Consider the following 19,906-nt stretch of genomic DNA (forward strand, 5'->3'; position numbering starts at 1 on the left):
CTCTGTTTCAGGCTGTGATTATTCAATTGTTGCCTCTTCTGCCTGTGGTTAGTTTCTCTATTTTCCCCTCCTTGGTTACCAGATCCTTGACCCTACTTCACATTCCAGTCATTTCTCCCTGTCTGATCTTTGGTTTTCTGCTCAACATTTATTTCTTGTCTGCTGTTTGGCTTTAGTGGACTGATCCTTATTAGTTTTGATTTTTTTTTTAAAAAAAAATCTTTGACGTGCAACCAGTGTCTGTCATTTCTGCATGTGTTCTCATAACTCAGATGGGAAGCTGACAAACATTCCTGTTTTAATTTTATCAAATGGTCTAGCTCTTAATGAATCTTGATCGTGATTCAAACATTTTATCTCCAACAATGAGGCATTTTCTCCCTTTAACTTTTTACTCTGTTGTCGCATTAAAGAAAAATGTGCGAAGCAAAATTGAATATTTATTATCTATTATGTTCCTCCTCTATGACTTCTATGTGTTATAGAATGTAAGGCTGATATAAATGTGCACCAGTCCAGCACTGAAGACTGTTCATAAATGGGTCTCCTGTGAGCAGCCATGAATCTAGAGGAGCATTTAGCAGATAGAGTCAGACAGTTCCCTCTAAAGTTGGGGGTGGACAAAAACTGAGCTTAAAAAAGTGAATATTAGAAACACATCCCTCCTACAAATGAGCGATGAATCTCATCGACATTCATTGACATCATTTCTAGCATAACCAGTGTTGACCTTTGACCGGTTCAACCAATTAAACGCTTCCTCTTGCACCCCTTACACTCGTGCACAAGCACAGACACACACACATACACACACCCACTTGACTGACTGCACAGATGGCAGCAAGGGTGATGCTGGGGGCCAAAAGGACAGCTATAACCAAAGACACACACACACACACACACACACACACACACACACACACACACACTGAAACTCTCACTTTCCTCCTCTCTCCGTCCTATGACTCGATTGTTGTTGTCAAATTTCTCTTTATCATATTACTGCACTCTTTGCCAAACGTGTGTGTGTGTGTGTGTGTGTTTGTGTGTGTTTGCGTGTGTGTGTGTGTGTGTGTGTGTGTGTGTGTGTGTGTGTGTGTGTGTGTGTGTGTGTTTGCATACGTTTGATCGTGGCTCTGGTCACGTGCACTGCCCCCACATATATTCCGTCTCTTCCAGTGTTTCCTCCATGTACAGCTGCGTTCTGACACTGTTGCCCAGGTATGCATGCATAACCATAACCGTGTTGTGCGCTCATTCTTCAGCGGGATGTGTGTTTGTTTTTGTCAGCCAGATGGAGTGTGTGCATGTGAAGAACTATGAATTCTTTATTTCTTTATTATTCATGTGTCTGGGGGGGGGGGGGGTTACGGATGGTGTTCACAAGTGCTGGGAGCATTCCACTTCCACATCCCCGTCCACAGAGTTCTCCGAGCATCTCTTGATGAAAGGCGAGCGAAAGGAGAGCGCGAGAGAGGGAGTGGGAGAAGTGGTGATGGAATATGGGGGGTGGGGGGGGGGGTAAGCAGAGACAGACGGTGAGGTGGGGTGGAGGATAAAGAAAGATGAAGATGGAGAGGAGAAGGTGGGAGAGAGTGGCAAAGCCAGAGAAGGACGAATACAGGGAGAAGAGGGGCGTGGAGGGGGAGAGCGATGGGTGAGGGGTGTGGGGGTGAGGGAAACACTGTAGGAGAGAAGGAGAGAGAAGTAGGAGGGGGGAGGAGGAGGGATGAGGGATGCTGCATTTTAGTGATAGCACAGACTGAGGCTGCAGGAGCAGACGGAGGGATGGAGAGAAGAAATGAGAGGTAGAAATTAAAAAAAGAGGAGAGGACAGCAGGTAAAAATATTAAACAGCTACAAACCCATCACAGAAGATCTCTATGATGGGACCGATGTGTGGATGAGAGAGGCCTCGTCTTCCTCCAAGGCTGCACCAAAAGATCTCCTGGAGATGTCACAGAATTGTGTTCAACCTCTCAAACTATCCGTCCGTTTCGTCCCCTACATGTTTTCCATCCTCTACCCCCCTCCCCCCATCCAGTCATCCCTCCACCCATCTATTCTTTCTCATCATCACTTCACTCTTTATCCATCTCACAATCATTTCTCCATTCCACCCACACACAGGCTTCCTACCACGACCCCCCTATCTTCCTCCTCACCCTGCTTCCTTTCTCTCCCTCCACATCTCCTCTTGCTGTCACTTGGACAGATACCCCCGGGGGCATCTCTCTTCTTTTTTTTCTTTTTTTATTTATTCATCCCCACATGTCCGTCTTCTCCAACCGTTCTCTGCCGCGGTTGTGTGTGTTTTTAGGGAACATTTACCGCTGCTTTAGCGTGAGTTTCTCCTGCTTTCTTTTTCCAGATTGTGACAAACATGCAACTTGAGGAGACACCAGAAGGGGGGTAAATAGAGGAGAAAGGAACGAACTAGCATCACTGACCACAGCAGGAGACGAGAGGCTTCTCCTGTCAGATGGAGAGGGAGAAGAAACCATGTAATGCAGCCTGTTATCAGCTAGAGAACACAAATAAGCATTTAGAGGCACACACCTTCCTCTGTGTGTGTGTGTGTGGGGGGGGGAGTGAGTCACTCTCTTCCCCCTTTTTTTGTCTTTTCTGCTTGACTGTCAATCCCATACTGTACCTCCATCTGTCTCAGCAGAATGCAAAAAAGGGTGTCACTCCGATGTTACGGTGCAAAGAGAAACGCTAAATACATCCCGACGTGCGGATAGAAGAGGGGAGATGGAGAAATAGAGAGGAAGGTTTTGCAAAAGCTTTCTGGGAAGGAAAAGGGAGGAGTGTGAGTCAGAGCACACAGCAGCGATGATACTGTGTCTTCTGCATGCGAGAGGAGAGGTGGAGGGAGCTCGGGCAGTGATGACAGCGAGCGTAAGGGAAACAATAGGAGAGAGTTGAGCCGTCGTTGGACGGAGAGGAAGGACAGGTTGAGGACGGGAGCGTCCACGTTGGCAGGCAGAGAGTGAGGAGGAGGCCGAGTGAATCAGCTGGCCGGAGGGAGAGGAGGTGGAGTTAGGAAAGTGGATGGTTGAGTAGGAGCGAAGAGGATTGAGGGAAGGTTGACTAAAGGTTTGCTTGGGGGGTTTGGGGGGTGGTGGTGGTGGACAGAAAGCATAAAGGTCACATTTAATGAAATAATGATATAGCTGCAGGGGGAAATAGTGTTGTGTTCATGTTTTCTTGCCCCAGGGTGAGAATATGAGTGTTTGCTTATAGATCGGTAAGCTTTAAGTGAAGAGCATAGGGGGGGGGTTGAAATAGAACAGAAGAGACTAAAATGCCTGAGAGAGAAGATGCAGAGCGGTGAACATATCATTCTGTGTCCAAACGACACTGAATTCCAACTGTGACAGCAAAAACAGCAAGAAGTTCCTGTTAAATATTGATGCTGACAGGCCTGCTCTGGAAAGAGCTCGCTCCTCGCATCACCGAGGGAGGGGGAAACAGAAAAGAAGAAATCCAGCTGATTTTTTTTTTTCATTCTGGGGGGGGGGGGGGGGGGGCTTTTTCAACCCAGGGAACAGACAAGCTGTTAAAGTGCGTCTGATGACAGGCGAGAGCGGTTGAGTAGAGATGTTGCTACAAATTAAGACGAGACGCACAAATTAGCCGGGACTGGGCTTGGAGAAGTTTTTCTATTTTTTTCTATTCTTTTTTTTTTTTTTTTGTCCAGCTGTGCAGTTTGAGGGAAGTAGAACAAATACAGGGAGGACGGACCGGACCTTTTTTGTTTTGGGTGGAAGAAGAAAATTAACATTTGAGACCACGTCGATACCAGAGCCATGTCTTTGTCTGCAAGGAGAGCTGGCTCCGGGTGATGAATACCAAATATCTGGTTTTGGACTGACACACTCTTCCTTGCTTTTGACAGTCGGTCTGAAGCGTGTCGCCGCCTGAGGAGACAAACCAAACACTGCTGGAGCCTCCATTTCATCTTTTCTCCTTTAATTTGCTGCTTTGGACCGTTGTGACTTGAGGAAATATAAAGTGTGTTGATGATGTCCGTGAACAGGATGGAAGCAGGATGCACATTGTGGTCTTATCTCCATGACTAAATGAGCCACAATGGCTGATTCTCCCACTTGATGTCATCGAGAAAGACTTCCTCCAAGTTTGACCTCAACCATATTGTAATAACAGAGGACACATCGTCACAGTCTGTATTTAACTGCGGATAGACCAGCTGCATGTTTGTGTGTGTGTGTGTGTGTATGTGTGTCTGTGTGGGGGCATAAGGACCATCGGGGAGTTGTGTGTGTGCTCGTCTGAATCCAGAGGTGTGCGCTCCGAGCTCCTTGATCCGTGCCGTCTCTAAGTGTATTTTCAAAATCGTCGCCTGGAGCTGTCTGTGTGTGTGTGTGTGTGTGTGTCGCATGGATTTTCCCCACCGGCGACAGAGCTGGACCTGAACAGCAGCAGCAGGGAGAGGGGGGACAGGGAGGGGGAAGCGAAAGAAACCAGCAGGACGGATGAGAAGAAAGAACTGACAACATGCTCGGATAAAGAGAAGAAACACAGGAGTTTTTGGCTTCCCCTGTGGTGCAATGTTTGGTGAGTACGAGTCTCTAGATGTGTGTGTGTGTGTGTGTGTGTGTGTGTGTGTGTGTGTGTGTGTGTGTGTGTGGGCGTGCATGCACGCTGAACACCCACCAATGAGCATCATGCTCCCTCGGGTGGTGGGTCAAGGCCAAAGGTGAAGGACCAATCCAGAGGACTCCGTCTTAACGTGACGTTTCCATCCACTCACACACTTTCCTGTACTGTAGGTCACATGATGCAGCGCGCAGTTTGTCACATGACTTCCATCTCATACCTGAATGCGAACTGAGCCAACCTCACGACACAAGGCATGCGGAGCCACACTGGATGATGTCGTTTGGTTCCATTCAAATACACACACTCGTCTGTCGTGCCGGTGTCGCTGCTGCCCCGACGTGACTGTTAGCTTTGCTAATGCGTGGATAAACTAGAGGAATGCCTTCGTTTAATGAGACTGCAGCTGAAGAGGGGAGATGACATCCAGACACGCAGTCAGTTAATAGGCTCATTATTGTCTGTTCGCATGTGGAGAGTTTTTTCTTTGTCTGACATCAAGAAGCCAACGCATCTCATGCTGCACAGCTTTCATGCTGTTTTTACAAGGTTTTAACAGCCCCGGATTGGAAGCTTTACTTGCATGTTTCTTATGGATGAAAATGTCTCAGTTTTTCTTCTGATTCTCATCAAAGACACTTATCAAACACGAACTTTGCTCATTCTCACACACTTTTCTTCTCCGCCCCTCTTCTCTCCTCCTGTCGATGTGATCATGACGCGTAAAATATCATCCCTTCGTCCACATATCTGTTTCCCCCCTTCTCCGTTTCTTCCTTAAACAAACACATGCATTATTAAAGCACGTATAAACAAATGTGTAAGAAGCGCGGATGCTGCTGAGGCGAAGTGACAGTTTCTTCATGGCCATTAGACTCGTATTATCCAGTTGGGGTTCATAATGAGGCCGTGGAACGTCTCGGTGTCATGCAGATCTGGTTCCCACATCGTCACTCTGTGCATTGGATGAGTATTCTGTGATGTGTTTCTTTTCACGGGTAGGTTTTAACATGATTTTGCAATCTGCTAACCATAGGGTCCCACATAAACATAAGAAGTCTGCGTGTCACTGCTCTCTGCAAAGACTGAATTAAGTCGGTATTGGAGTCAACACTGAAACTGTAAGATCGCTGATTGACAGTTTCTCCTACAAACATTGGCTCCGATCTATACTCCGATCATTACTTTACAGATTTGTCTGTCCAGTGAGGTATTGATTCATTTGCCTGAATAAGACAGACAGACACACATGACAGATCAATTTCATTCGTAAGTAGCTGAAGGCATTTTCTACTCTAATTAGAAAGTGGGAACAAAAAGGGAGAGCGGTGCAACAAAAGGTACGGCCGGACTCCAACCTGGAATATTGCAATTATATAGAGAAGGGTCAGCATCTTAAACCCCTCAAGACCCAAACAAGACACTCCTATGACAGAGTTGTGATAAATAACAGGCTGGGAAGATAAGAGCTCACAGGGAATCGTGATGGAAAAACAGCCCAGTTTGGAGAAATTTAAAGAGCCTCTGAGGCTGTTGTTATGAAGACAAACCAAGACTATCCATGAGTCAGTGTCAGGATCCTGAGGCTAATGAAACAGCTAAAGAATTAAAGGTGGGTAGAATTTAGCATGCTCTCTGCTTTTGGAGCTGGATTCTTGGACCAATGTAAGTATCATAAAGTAAAAAGTAAATTTCTCCAATTATTACTTAATGTTCATAGAAGATGGACAAGTCAAGCCTTGTTTTGCACTTATTTCTTACAATTAAACAGCATAAACCAATGATTAAAAAAAGAGACTTCTGTAGTTTGGTTTTTTACAATTTTTTGAAAGAAAGTCAAATGACTGAAGGAGCTTCTGAAGGAATAGCCACAGAGGATGCTGGAGAAGAAAAGGCTTTTTATGCATCCTCAGTTATTCATTAACAGGATTGGAGTCAATGCCAATCAGCTCTGCATAAACTTTAAGGACATTGAGTTCCAGATCCACTCTACACACACACACACACCACAGTAGCAGCAAAACCCAGGTCACACATGTGTGAGGATGTAGTGATTAAATCCAGTTGAAGTGGATAACTTCGATGCTAAAATGAGATGGTGCTAAACGGCATTTCAGCAGGGCTACCTCTGATTATGACATCACATTTGCATGGCCTGCATTTTCCTGGTTGAATATGAATTATTCTTTCTATTTCTGTCTCTAGTGGACAGAACTAGTGGAGTTGAGTGATTTTAACATCATAAAACAAGAAAATGCTTACAGAGCGTTGAGGAAGTCAAGCATCCAACTGGAGTCGTCCAAAAAAAAAATATCCAAAGTCTGACAAACAGAAACAAGGCAAAAAAATAAAATGAATATGTTGAAGATCAAATACAGACTGAATGGGCTGGAAAGCTAATAATAGGACACAGGCGCGCCTCATCAATAATCACAAACAGCTGCAGTCAGTGTGAAGCGTGCCAAATAAGGAAATAAAACAGGAAGCAACTCAACTTAAAGCCCTAAATGGGAACGATGGAAACACCCACACAAATGAAGAAGTAATGAAGTATGGAAAATTACCCACAGACATCTTATGTTTCTTAAGCAATCTATTTGATTCTTTTTTTTAATTTTCATCACCAGTGATATTTTTTGTGAATCTACCTCTAAAGCACAACACAAAGCGTTTACGCAGCCAGAAGTGTGTTAAGATCCTTTTTTCAATTGTTACTTCCAAAGTTAACAATGAATTTCATGACTGGTTATCTCATGTGTAAGTGTTTCTTTGGCACGACAGGATGTCAAAAGAAAAACACATTCACAATGAGTGAACCTGCTGGTAGACACAGCAGGTTCTTCCTCAGGCCCTCAAGCGATAAACATTTTAAGTTAAATGAAGCTCAGGGAAACAGAATCCGCCTCTACTGGGTTTGAACCAAAACCATGTCATATGCAAAGTTCTCTTTTTTCAAAAATTATTCAAAAATAAAAAGAAATCCTTATTTTAAAACACCATCCCGAACTTTATTTAAAAAACCTCATTTAACATTTTGTTGACATGAAGGCTGGTGAAAGCATTAATGTCCTTAGAGAAAGTGCTGCAGGTGTAATGAAGGATAAAATAGTCCATCAGAAACATTAAACTTCCTGGTTGTGGCTGCACTGATTAGTGGTTAACGGCTGGGACACATCTGCTCGCTTTGACCAACACCGAAGTTATCTGACTTCACTTCTTCTTCTGCTAAAACAATCTTTTCTGTCTCACCTCTGGGTTTCTTTCCCATCTAGATATCGCCACGAGATTCCTTTACTAAAGTATCCCAGTGTAACTCATCAAACTCCTGCAGTAATGCACACCGGATTGCAGATGGACCTTCTTCTGGGAATTTATATCACAACCCACATAAATTAATCTGACAGTGGAATAAGCAGAGCGGCTATCTGCACCAATTCTGATGAATATTATGCATGAGCTTTATGGGGCAGACCGCCTCGCCTTGCTCATTCAGTGGAAGGCTGCTGGGGAACTCCTTGGTGTTGCTGCATGGCAAAGTGTTTATTTCTAAAGCAACTTTAAGATGTGTAGAATGTGCTGCACATCTTAAGTTCCGATAATGATCCTAAACTGGAGACAGGGAGGTTTAATTAATGCTACCTGCGACAAAAACAATCATAAGAGCTACAATAAAAGCCAAAAATTAAAAAGTGTGTTGCAAGAGTTCTCCTAATTTTGGCCGTGTAGAGTTTTGAGCGACTGAAATAGAATGTGTATTCAAATATTAATTTGTACATCTAAATTCTTCAGTGCCTGCAGTTCATTAAGATGGTGTGTTCTTGAAGGGAGAGAAAGAGGAAGGGAGAGTGTTTAGTTTGTACAATATGCTAAAATTACTGCTTCCATACGCATCACGTGGAACCAACGACAAGCCAATCAGTCTTTTCTTTGTATGGATGCAGAAGAAAAACAGAGGGCGTTCAAACAGCAGGTGGAATTGAATATATGACAGTATACAGATGTGAAACTTTATAAAGTCATGATTCATGAGGTGAAACTAATGAGAACGTTCAGATGAGGATCTGAGTGGACATTCTAATTTTTTTGCAAACTTTTAAATAGTTTAAGGTAAATGAGCTGATCTCCTGGCGCATTAAGTTAGACCTCAATGGAATTCTCTTTATCTATTGTGCAAAAATTTGTTCCCCCATTTTTTTTAATCCCATCCATCTTTAGGGCCCTGAATTTTGAGGTGTGCAGTGCATTCCTTCTAATTAGGCTGGAAATAATTAAATTACACTGTTGAATGGTTAAACTGCATCAAAAGATAGTATTACAGTATGTCCCCGTGCTTACACTGCGTGCACACGCACACACACTGCTCACACACACACGCAGACACACACACACACACACACACACACCCGTGGGCTGCCAGAGCAGCTGCCGGATGGTTGACATGTTTACACAGCGCACCAATAAAATGAAGATAGAACAACAAGTGGAGAGCAGAGTGAGGAAGACAACAGTGTGTTTGTGTTTGCATCGATTCCACCTTATATTTCGCTGAGCTGGAATCCCTGTTCATGACATTACAACATTATATGGATTTGATTATCTTTATTGGGCCGTGCTGATGTAACCGTGGACAGGTCAGAGTAATGGAAAGCCAGTAAGTTTTTATTTTAGCACATTCACACTGTCATCTTCCTCACTTTTCTTCCTCTCTGTGCTCCCAAATTGTCTGCAAGTGCTGCAGATAATTCCCTCATCAGCATCCGACCTCGTTCATTTTTTAACGGACTCCACTGATTCAACGTCAGCATCTTGAAAAATGAACAGGAGAGAAGAAGAGAAGGACTTTGCACCAGTTTTATTTACTCTTTTTCTTTATACACCAAAGATATCTATGCGTTTTTTGAAAAATGGAGGTGGATTTACAAATCCAAAAAGTGGGATGATTCTCAATCTTAAATAAATCAGAAGATTTTGAAAGTTTAAATGAGGAGTGAGATCTGAAAGGGGTTCAAAGAAATGTAAGGGAAAGTCTGATAGAGATAGAAGGACAACAAGAGAGGAGGGAAAAGTCAAATAAATTGGATGTCGACCAATTAGAGGAGGAAGACAATAGAAAGTTCAAAAAGAGGGAGGAAAGAGGAAGGCAAACTAAGACAAAATCTCATTTCATCCTCCACTGCTTTTCTACACTTCTGTGACTAATATTCAGTGTGTGTGCGTGTGTGTGTGTTTGTGTGTGCGTGTGTGTGCGTGTGTGTGTGTGTGTGTGTGTGTGTGTGTGTGTGTGTGCGTCTGTGTGCCAAAGGATCACTTTCAGCTCTCAGAAACAATTAACCTGTCTTTCTCTCTTCTCCCTCTCATTTCAATGTGCCTCTTTCCTATCTTTAATTTCTCTGCCCTCTGCTTCACCATTGCCCCCACCTCCCCCACACTCAACTTTCAGGCGTCGTGCCCTGTGGGGGTGGGGTTCTGTGATGGTAACCATGGTCCCTGGAAGCCGCTATGTCTGCAGCGCTCACGCAAGGGAGGAAGACGCCACGAATGACCGCGAGGAGCGAATTTTAGCCGTGTTGGGCATCATCGGAACCATCCTGAATCTTTTAGTGGTCATATTTGTCTACATCTACACCTCCGTCACTTAGGATTTACTTCAGACAGACATTGGCGTCGTCCAGAAGTATCATCAACACCGCCATCTTCTTCTTTGAGTATTCACAAGACTGAGAAGATGAGAGGATCTCTGGCAGCTCCTTCAGATGGATTGTAGCCATGGCGATAGCAGCCATATTCATCTACCCCTGCATCGCTGCTTATCCCCTCATCTAAAGACAGCCAATCACAGAGAAGGAGCTACAGGTGGAATGACCTGCTCTTCCCTGCACTAAACACCCCCCCTCCCCATCTCACACAGCTACACCCTTAGTGACTGCTCACAGTATGTCCAGGCTGGTAACAGCCGTATGCTTGTGTATCGATTCACCACTGGGACACGTGTGATGCTGTTCACACCGGCCTGTGCAGCATCCTCCACTGTGTCACACGTGTGCTTTCTGTCTCTGAGCGACTAAGCTCCTTTGTAAGATTTAAGATATTATCACTGCCAGTTAAAACCTATTCTAACAACTTCAACAAACCAGAAACCTTCTGATCTAACGCCACTAAAGCTAGTACGAAAGGAGCAAAGCCTTACTTGAAAATACCACAAATATACCGATAACCGTGCACATTCTTCGCTAAATCAGTTTATTATCTGTTTGGTAAAGTCTCTGAACAGGTTTCACATGGACCTAAAGCGTCCAAACTTAAGCACACCGGAGGAGAGATTCCTGGCCGTGTTGGGTGTGATCGGTATCCTACTCAACCTCCTGCTGCTTGTTTTTGTCTACATATACGCCTCCACCTGACGTGTGCATTCACACACTTATGTAAATATGGTACCAAGCTACATACTAATCATCTGATATTTTACTCAATTAATGTGCCTAAAAATGGAATGACTGCCTAACGAAGGGTGCAGGAGGTGATGGAGGGATTTCAGAAGACGAAGCTGTCATAACTACGGAGCGATAAAAAAGAGATTTTTCTTTCAGGCACTGACACTTTATAATGAACCTTTGCTGTATAAAGTTGTGTCAGACCATGTTTTGTACATACAGTGCACTTTCACACATATGCATGATGAAATATTTGCTTGTATTACTATAATCTTTCTCACAGTCTGAAACTGCTGACGTAAAGACTGGAATTTTTGCAGTGACTTTGTTTTACCTACTTTTTGATGTTGAAAGCACCCAGACATGGAGCTAAATAGTGTCGGCGTTTTGGTGTGTGCAACAGTGATGCATACTATCAACGATCTCTATGTGGAAAGCCGGTATCACCAAATCTTGGTTAATTTCCTGGCGTCGTGGTTTTGGATTTGGATGAATAGCCCAAGCATAGAGCTGCATCGTTTTCACCCAAATCAAGACAGCTTTCCACCACAGCACAACAAACCCAACATGAACTTGAGAATCAGGTTGAACCAGAAGGGACTTTCAGAGAAAAGAGGATATAAAACTACCATGCAAGGCTTCAGAATCTGTCTGGAAACTCAAGGAGGCAAGAAAGACTCCCCGGAATTGGGTTACGACATCTCCACAGAGGCTGCGTGTCGCCGTGGATGTGATTTTAGATTCAATACTTCTTCCTCTAATGGAGGAGGAAACAGAAACACAGCTGACGTGGGGAAAAAGCAGGCTGGATTGAATTTACACTTCATCCTCATCATTCTGTTCTCCACCAACAAGTTAAAACCAGAGAAGACATAGTTCTGAGACGCCCCACGTGAGCCAAATACTCCGTCTGCCAGACATCAGAGGCGAAGACACAACAGGGAACCCAGAAACTTGACCCACTTCAGTTGGACGTATTGGCTCCTGAGAATAACTACCATGATTTTGATAACGGTTGCATATATTTCTCGTCACATAGGTGTATGTGTGCTTTTATGTCCTTGTGAATTTTATTTAGACAGGTGACTTTTGGACAAATCACAATCATGATATCTGAAAATGTTTGTGATGAAATGTAAAAACTGTGACTCAAGTGAAAACAGTCTATTTTTGTAAAGTGACGATGGTTCAGATAATATTTGCTTATCTCTCATCCATCCCTGACCTTAAGCATAAAAAGATGACTTTACAAGCCTAATTTTAATCTTGTTCTGAGATTAAGACTCAACAAAGCTCAGATTCAGGGATGTGGTGACTTAACAAATCTATATCAAACAAAGGAAATGATAAACTCAGTTTATTTGGAGAGAAAGATTAATATAAGCTTTCATGGTAATGGTGAAAATATCCCATCACAGCTATTCCATACAAAAAAAAAAATCAATGTCTGAGTTCTTCAGTTTCAAGTGATTCAGTGAAAAGTAAAAATCCAAAAGCCTTAAACCCTCAGTCAGCCCAGTGAGAATCGGTCTAAACATCCAAAAAACATTTCCCCCCAGTCACAATAAACAGGTTGGTTGAGCTAAATCCATTCAAAGCATTGACCAAAACACAGAAAACCCCAGACGTCTGCTGTCGGACTGGGACAGTAGAAGCCATAGTTGTACAGAAACACTTTGAGGATATTCTGGAGATTTTGTTGCTTTTTCTGCTACCTATAAAGAATCACATGATAAACTAACAAGATGAACAAGCAACGGCTTCGCTCAGGTTTACTTACACACTGGTGTTAATATAACCCTTTCTTACAAAGCTCCCTTTATCAGCTATAACTAGTAGTTTATCAGTGTCTGATCAACAATTCTCCTGTTAAATAATTAGTAATAAGCCAATTAAGAACAAGTTTTTGGATTCAACAACACTTTTCTAGATTTATAAGTTGTAAGTACTATATTGTTAATGGCTGATAAACATTTTGTTATCTAATACTACATGTAAGACTAGCAAACATCCACGATCCATTAATTTATTACGATAAATTGCCAAAGAGAGAGAATTAACCCAAAGTAAACCTGCTGATACGGGATTTTATTTGATCTTTAGAGTATTAGGAAAATATTTATTGATCGATGTTAAAATATTTATTACTACATATGAGGACAAACTGAACATTTTTTGACCAAAACAAAAAAGACATTTATTTTGTACTAACATTAAATCTTTTTGATTAATCTTAAAAATGACAATTTTAATATTTCTCCAACGATGGTTAGATAGTAAAGTATATTAAGAAACGAACCCATGGTTATAGATACCTGAGAGACATGTTGCTGCTGCATTGAGCATGAAGTTCATGTTTTTGGTTGAGACCAGTTTCAACATAGAAAAGCACTGCCAAGATGACCACAGCCAGGAGGAGCCTGGAGGGAGAGTCTTGGCCATCTGCTGTCCCAAAAGACATTCAGTTACCTCCTCAATGGTTACACACACACACACACACAGATTTTTTTTTTAAATGTCTCAAATTTATAGATTTTTCAGGACGTATATGATTTGATGCTGGTTTGTGGTGTTTAATTTTTGTCATCTGGTAAAAGAAATAGAATGACAGCTGCACACACAGCATGACATGGAATAGACAGAGGATAAACCGGTGCATTTGCATACCTCCTGAGACTCCTTTTGACCGGTCCCAACACTGGAAACAAGGAAATCTTCTTCAGAAACGGGCAAATCTTCATTGGAACCTGGAGCCAGTCTGTCTGTGTTATGTTCAGTCAAAGTAAAGATGGATCCTCATTTTGTTTTTCAAGGTGAATGAGCCGAATTGATTTTGAGCCTCAGAAGGCATATTGGATACAAACTGCTGGGGTGGGACCAGACAACAGACAATAATGTTGTAAAATGATGTCTCAATCCTGTGTTTAAAAATACTGAGGCAGATTTTGTCAAAAAAAAAGAAGAAGAAGAAGAAGAAGTCAGTGATCTAGAAACATTGACTCAGTATCTTTAGTTAGGTCCAAATTTTGTACCGATTTGGGTGCAACAGATTCAATTTTACCACAGAACCAATGATTCATGTGTACAGTCTAGAGGAAAAATCCTTCATCACTTTTCATTGAAATAATATTTCCTTCCATATTCAAAATGCTGTGTTGCTTTTCATGCAGTGAACACACTCTCTCTCTCTCTCTCTCACACACACACACACACACACACACACACACACACACACACACACACACACACACGTATATATTTATTAACGTTAATAAAAAATTAAAAATTTATCGAAGAGTTTGTGTCTTAATTCAGGTACTATAGCTATTACACATTTATCACGGACTACATACAGTATGTCCTTGATAAATGGTTGCTCAAAATTTCCTTACCAGGATTAATAAAGTATATTATAATTTACATAGGGTATAACATCTCAAAAATGACATACAGTGGTGGAAAGTAACTACAGTAAGTAGCCCAGGTTTACTGTGGAAGTACAAATCTCAGGTAACTGTACTTACTTGACTGTATGTCCATTATAGTCCTGTTTTTTGGATTATATTGTACTCCAGTACAACTCTAAAGCTAACATGAAAGGAAATGACATTGTCTGTATCTCAGTGTGTGTTTTCTGCCACTGTCTGGACCTCGTCTGGCTTCTGCTCGCACTTTTTGCCCTGCCTCTCCCTACAGAAGAGGATTAGCGACAGCAGCAACGAAGTGGAAACACTGTGGGATTCCACACGACACCATGCAGGTGCATCCTCATGCCACATTCAAGCACATCAAATTCACCGGCTTCCCACTTCTGCTGAGTTCAAGTCACATCAGAATCCCCGACTCTCACTTAGAAGTAGGATTCTCCCAAGGAAGCTTTCTTGTCAAAAATCTTAACACGGCATCACAACAAAAGGCGTTTGAGGCTCCACAAATAAAGAAAGACAGTGACGGGACCAGAGCACTTAAAGGTCAATCAGAATTCAATATCACTAATTCAACAATAAGTACTTCACCGTTGTGCTTTAAGCATATCTTGATGCTGATAAGTTTGTGCTTTTATGAAGGAAACCTGCTGCTAGTACCAACATCATATCAGCAATGCTGCAAACCCTCTCAACCGACAACATAATAAACCTCCACAAGCCGGGCGAAGTTCACCAAATATTGATTTCTAATTTATGGAAGGTCTCGTAAATGAATCGACAGTAACTAAATTCATGCTAAATTTTAGTCTAGTTGTCCTCATACCTTAATAAACTGAGTTGTGGTTCCACTGAGGAGTGTTGGTCTTGTTTATCCTTCTGGCTATCAACCTGCTGCTTGTCAGTGGGACGCATTCTAATTCGGAATTGTCTTAAATGTACTAACAGAATGAAAACAAGGTCAGTACCCACAGAGCAGAGCACTTTTTTTTTTTAAGTCGTATAGTTGCTTTGGCAGACCTGTGTTCTTGTGGGCAGCCATGTTCAGCCAGCCAGATAAACTAACAGTGTGTCCTCAGGCCCCCCATGAGAGAACCAATGACCTGGCTAATATGGGTGACTGTCATCTGCACACACACACACACACACACACACACACACACATACATAGAACATACACATACACACCAGGCTGGAGTTGACAAGCTCAAATGTATAATCTAGTGTGATTTAATAATCCAGCGTCTCTTTCCTCTCTTCCTGGTTTCCCTTTCTGAGCTCCACTCCCAGCCTTGGTCCATTGTCTTCTGTGCTCCTATTTTGGTCTTTAGCTAGTTTGCCAGCTCAAGCATGAACTCCATCCCTGGCTTGGAGCCTAAAGCCGCCGTCACTGGAACAAGGAAAGATGTTTTATGTAAACAGCAATACAATGTCCTACTTGCTTGATGGGTGTAACGATTCCCTTAAAAAGTTCAGCGAGCCTTGAAGAAGACACCCACTGAGTCATTTTTTTTTTCTTGTTCCAATACTGTGTCAGCTGCACTGAGGTCCCCGAATTTAACCTCAACCGTTACGCAGTAAACAAGAAACAGATTACGGTGCGTGGAGCCTCAGGGAAGACGGATGCAGGGACATTACTTTACGTCCTCAGGCCACAGTTTGTCTCATACCTTCCTGTCAGTCATACCTCTCACACAGCCTCTGTCTGAATTTCTCGCTGCCATTGTCTGGGGCTGTCAGTTTACATGTCAGCTGTTCAAATCAGCTGGTCACATCTATCCAGTAGAATAGTGACACACCGACATTGTTAGCTTATCAACCTGCTGCTGGGTTCGTAAATATTCGATCTGTACATTTAGTTCTTTCATGTTCTTCTCTTGTTTCTCCTCCACATTTCAATCACCACCCAGTATTTTGCAAATTCCCCAAATCGTGCACATCTTCAGCATCATCAGACTCCGGAGAGTCATCAGCCACCACCACCAGTGTATGTAACTCATAGTTCTTGTTAAAAATTATTTTTCCTTCATGCACTTGTCTCTTCTGAGAAGATAAACCCCCACTAAAAACAGCCATATCATACTTTTAATGATGATTCTCAGAGTAGTTCATGGATTAATAAGTAGTAAATGTCAAAATATTGCATTTTTGATTAGATATGGGATGTTAGAAAACTACTACTGTAAAATTTATGCGCTCAAACATTTCAAATTATGTAAAATACTTGACCCATCATGCTGTACATAAGAATGACAGGAGGATGTAATCAACATGGGGGGTTGGGGTGGGGTATTTTGTTTGTCACTGATAATATGTGATGATGGTGAAGGGATGTTTTCAGCCCTGTTGGTGTTTTTCAGTGTTTGCCTTCATTCCAAATTATTTAGCACTCATGCAGTCATAAAAGCCTGGAGCTCAGTCAGCACAGCTGGGACTGAGGGATGCACACACACACACACACACACACACACACACACACACACACACACACACACACACACACACACACACGCTGGTAAGAGAGATTAAACAGTAGATATCTGAGGATGTGAGGAAGGCGTCTTGGGCTGAGAAGCTGGTTTCTCAAATGAAGTTTGCCGACTCAAATCTCTAGGGTCTCATTTGACTCACCTGCACTTATGTGGATCCACATGAATAACTGATCTGTTCGATAATTGCTTTTACTCCCACTATGTCTGTCCCAGAAGGTTAAAGATCAGGTCCATCCCTTAAAATATACACAGTTATTGCTGCGGTAATTATGAACATTTAGTCAAGGTTTGAAAATAACAGCAAAAGGAGGGAAGAAATACTGACATGAAATAAACAATGCAATTATATAAATAGACATACGGCGCATATACCATGTATTTACTATCCTAAGTGTCTGTGCTATTGTGTGGCAGGATCATCCTCACAGATTTGTCATAATTAATTCCATGTTCTTTCAGTTAACATTAAGGATATGGAACTCAAATGCTTAAAATCAGTTTAGTGACAATAATTAAACATTTTTGTCTCACAAATTCTTTATCCTACAGTTTCAAATGCTAATTAAGTCAAATTATATAATGTACGTTAGAGATATTAGATGACAAATGGTTTGAAAAGTTTTCACTCTGACCCTCATTAACACCTCAGCTAACACACTCAGCTGTCCCTCTAATGATGCCTCAGTGGATCCCCGTTATTAAGGTTCTCTAATGACAAACACTCTGCTGTTCCATCTGCTTTAAGCATGATGGATGTGAATCAGCATACAAAACACACACACACACACACACACACACACACACACACACACACACACACACACACACACACACACACACACACACACACACACACACACACACACTCACACAGATATATACACAAAGACAACTATGAAACAACTTTTTTGTATCCTCCTGACCCAGAAAGAGCAATTTGGAAACTGTGCAGCTTCTTTACCTTGTGTGACACTGTGTGCCATTAGACTCAGAGCAAAAACAGAACAGCTTCCTTTTATTTACTCATTTATTACAGACTCATGCATCTCAGTCGCCCTGGGAGAAAACGATAAATAAGACTCCAAAAGCTCCAACAGTGGAGCAAAGTCCTGCTGATCATCATCAGTGCGGATGTTTGATGTTTGGATCTACTGGACGGGATTAAGGTTGGAGACAGGCTTTTTCCTTTTTCTTTTTTTTTTTTGCTGCTCCCTGAGTGAATTTGAACGGTGAGAAATGGAGCCAACCACAGCAAATGAACTGGGAAAAAGAAAAAGCAGAGAGGTAAAATTAAGATGAAAGAAAAAAAATTCAGAAGGAGAAAATGTTTTTTCTTTTGTTCAATGTGATTGGAACATTTTCTGGTATATATTCTGTTATCACAAATAAAATATATTGATTATTGAAGTAATTTTGCTCTGTGAACCTCTTTTCCATACTAAATTATATTATTTTTAATTTTATACTTCCTCTTGTGCTTTTTGAGAACTGTAGATGTAAGTCTTTGCAGAGTCTGATTATTATAACAGACAAAAATGTACAGCAGTGAATACATCCCAATAGTTATTCATCCAAATTGGGACATTTTACACAATGTGCATTTTGCATTCAGCAGTAGTTTTTCATTTATTTATGTATCGCCAAGACTTGCTTTTGAAACCTTTATTGATGCATACGTGAAATAGACGCATGCATATTAAGGAATCCCTATTCTAATAAAAGTAAGAAAGCCATTGTTCACTGGACGGAACAAATCAATCTTGCATAAAATATATGGGAAAAAAATATGTGAGCACAGATTTTCACCTGACAGTTACATTTCAAGTGGTTTGCCTGTTGGGCTGTATTTTATTTAAATTTTTCAAAAACTAAACTAATAAACATCAATCAAAGAAACAATCAAGACTGTGACCAATGACATCAGTCAAAATAAATATAACAAACAATACACACACACACACACACACACACACACACACACACACACACCCACACACACACACACACACACACACACACACACACACACACACACACACACACACACACACACACACACACACACACACACACACACACACACACACACACACACACACACACACACACACACACACACACACACACACATTCTTTTACTTTGAACCCCTCCATGGTCTTTCGTGTTGGACTAGTTTTTTGTTCTATCTTATCAATGGCGCCATCGTGTGGTTATAACATCAACAAACCTAAAGGTTCATTTTAATGTCTGATCCACTCTGATTCTTCCAGGTGACAGAAATAACCAGCGTGTTTCCTGAACCCGCCAGATGTAAGGTGGATCATGAACCCATGCTTGGCATTATTGGTATTGTGGGCACATTTCTGAACCTGCTGGTGGTGGTCTTAGTGTATATTTACACTCCTGTGTGACATGTATACACACACAGACAGACACACACACAACAGTGATGGATGGACGTGCAGTGAAGCTGTTAAGAGAGATGCAGACTGGGACATGGTTGGATGTTAAAGCGACGCCACACAAAGTCACAAAAAATAGAGACAGATCAATCAAATTACGATTATCTGCTATTGTTTGTGTTGAACCTAGTGTCAGGATTTTAAAAACAATGTTTGGTAGATTAAGCAGCAACATCTAGTCAAATATTTATTTTCGTAGTGTAGTCCTGTTTCATTTGACATCCTTTGTTTTTCTTTAAAGATTTTTGTAAAATAAATTCAGATTGAAATGATTGTATGAAATTATTTCAATTATTTTTTCATGTCTAATGTTGTTGAAAACTATATCAGTGAAGTATCAAGTCAGAAACTACTGGTTCCAACTGTTAACAATTAAATCTTTAGACATAAAAAAAAAACAGTTGATAAAATTGGTTTACTGTATTTATTTATTCATACTGATTTATATGATTTCACAAATGAAAAATACAAA

General features: G+C 41.6%; 1 protein-coding gene across 1 annotated transcript in view; it reads right to left on the reverse strand.

Moving 5' to 3' along the window:
- Positions 1-10,203, reverse strand: part of yif1b (Yip1 interacting factor homolog B (S. cerevisiae)) — a 54,638-nt gene extending 44,435 nt beyond the window's left edge. The window contains exon 1 of the mRNA XM_068316825.1: positions 6,886-10,203. The gene's annotated coding sequence lies outside the window, so the exon portion shown is untranslated. The remainder of the gene's footprint in view (positions 1-6,885) is intronic.
- Between the last annotated feature and the right edge of the window lie 9,703 nt (positions 10,204-19,906).

Source organism: Antennarius striatus, chromosome 6, assembly GCF_040054535.1.
Source record: "Antennarius striatus isolate MH-2024 chromosome 6, ASM4005453v1, whole genome shotgun sequence".
NCBI lineage: Eukaryota > Metazoa > Chordata > Actinopteri > Lophiiformes > Antennariidae > Antennarius > Antennarius striatus.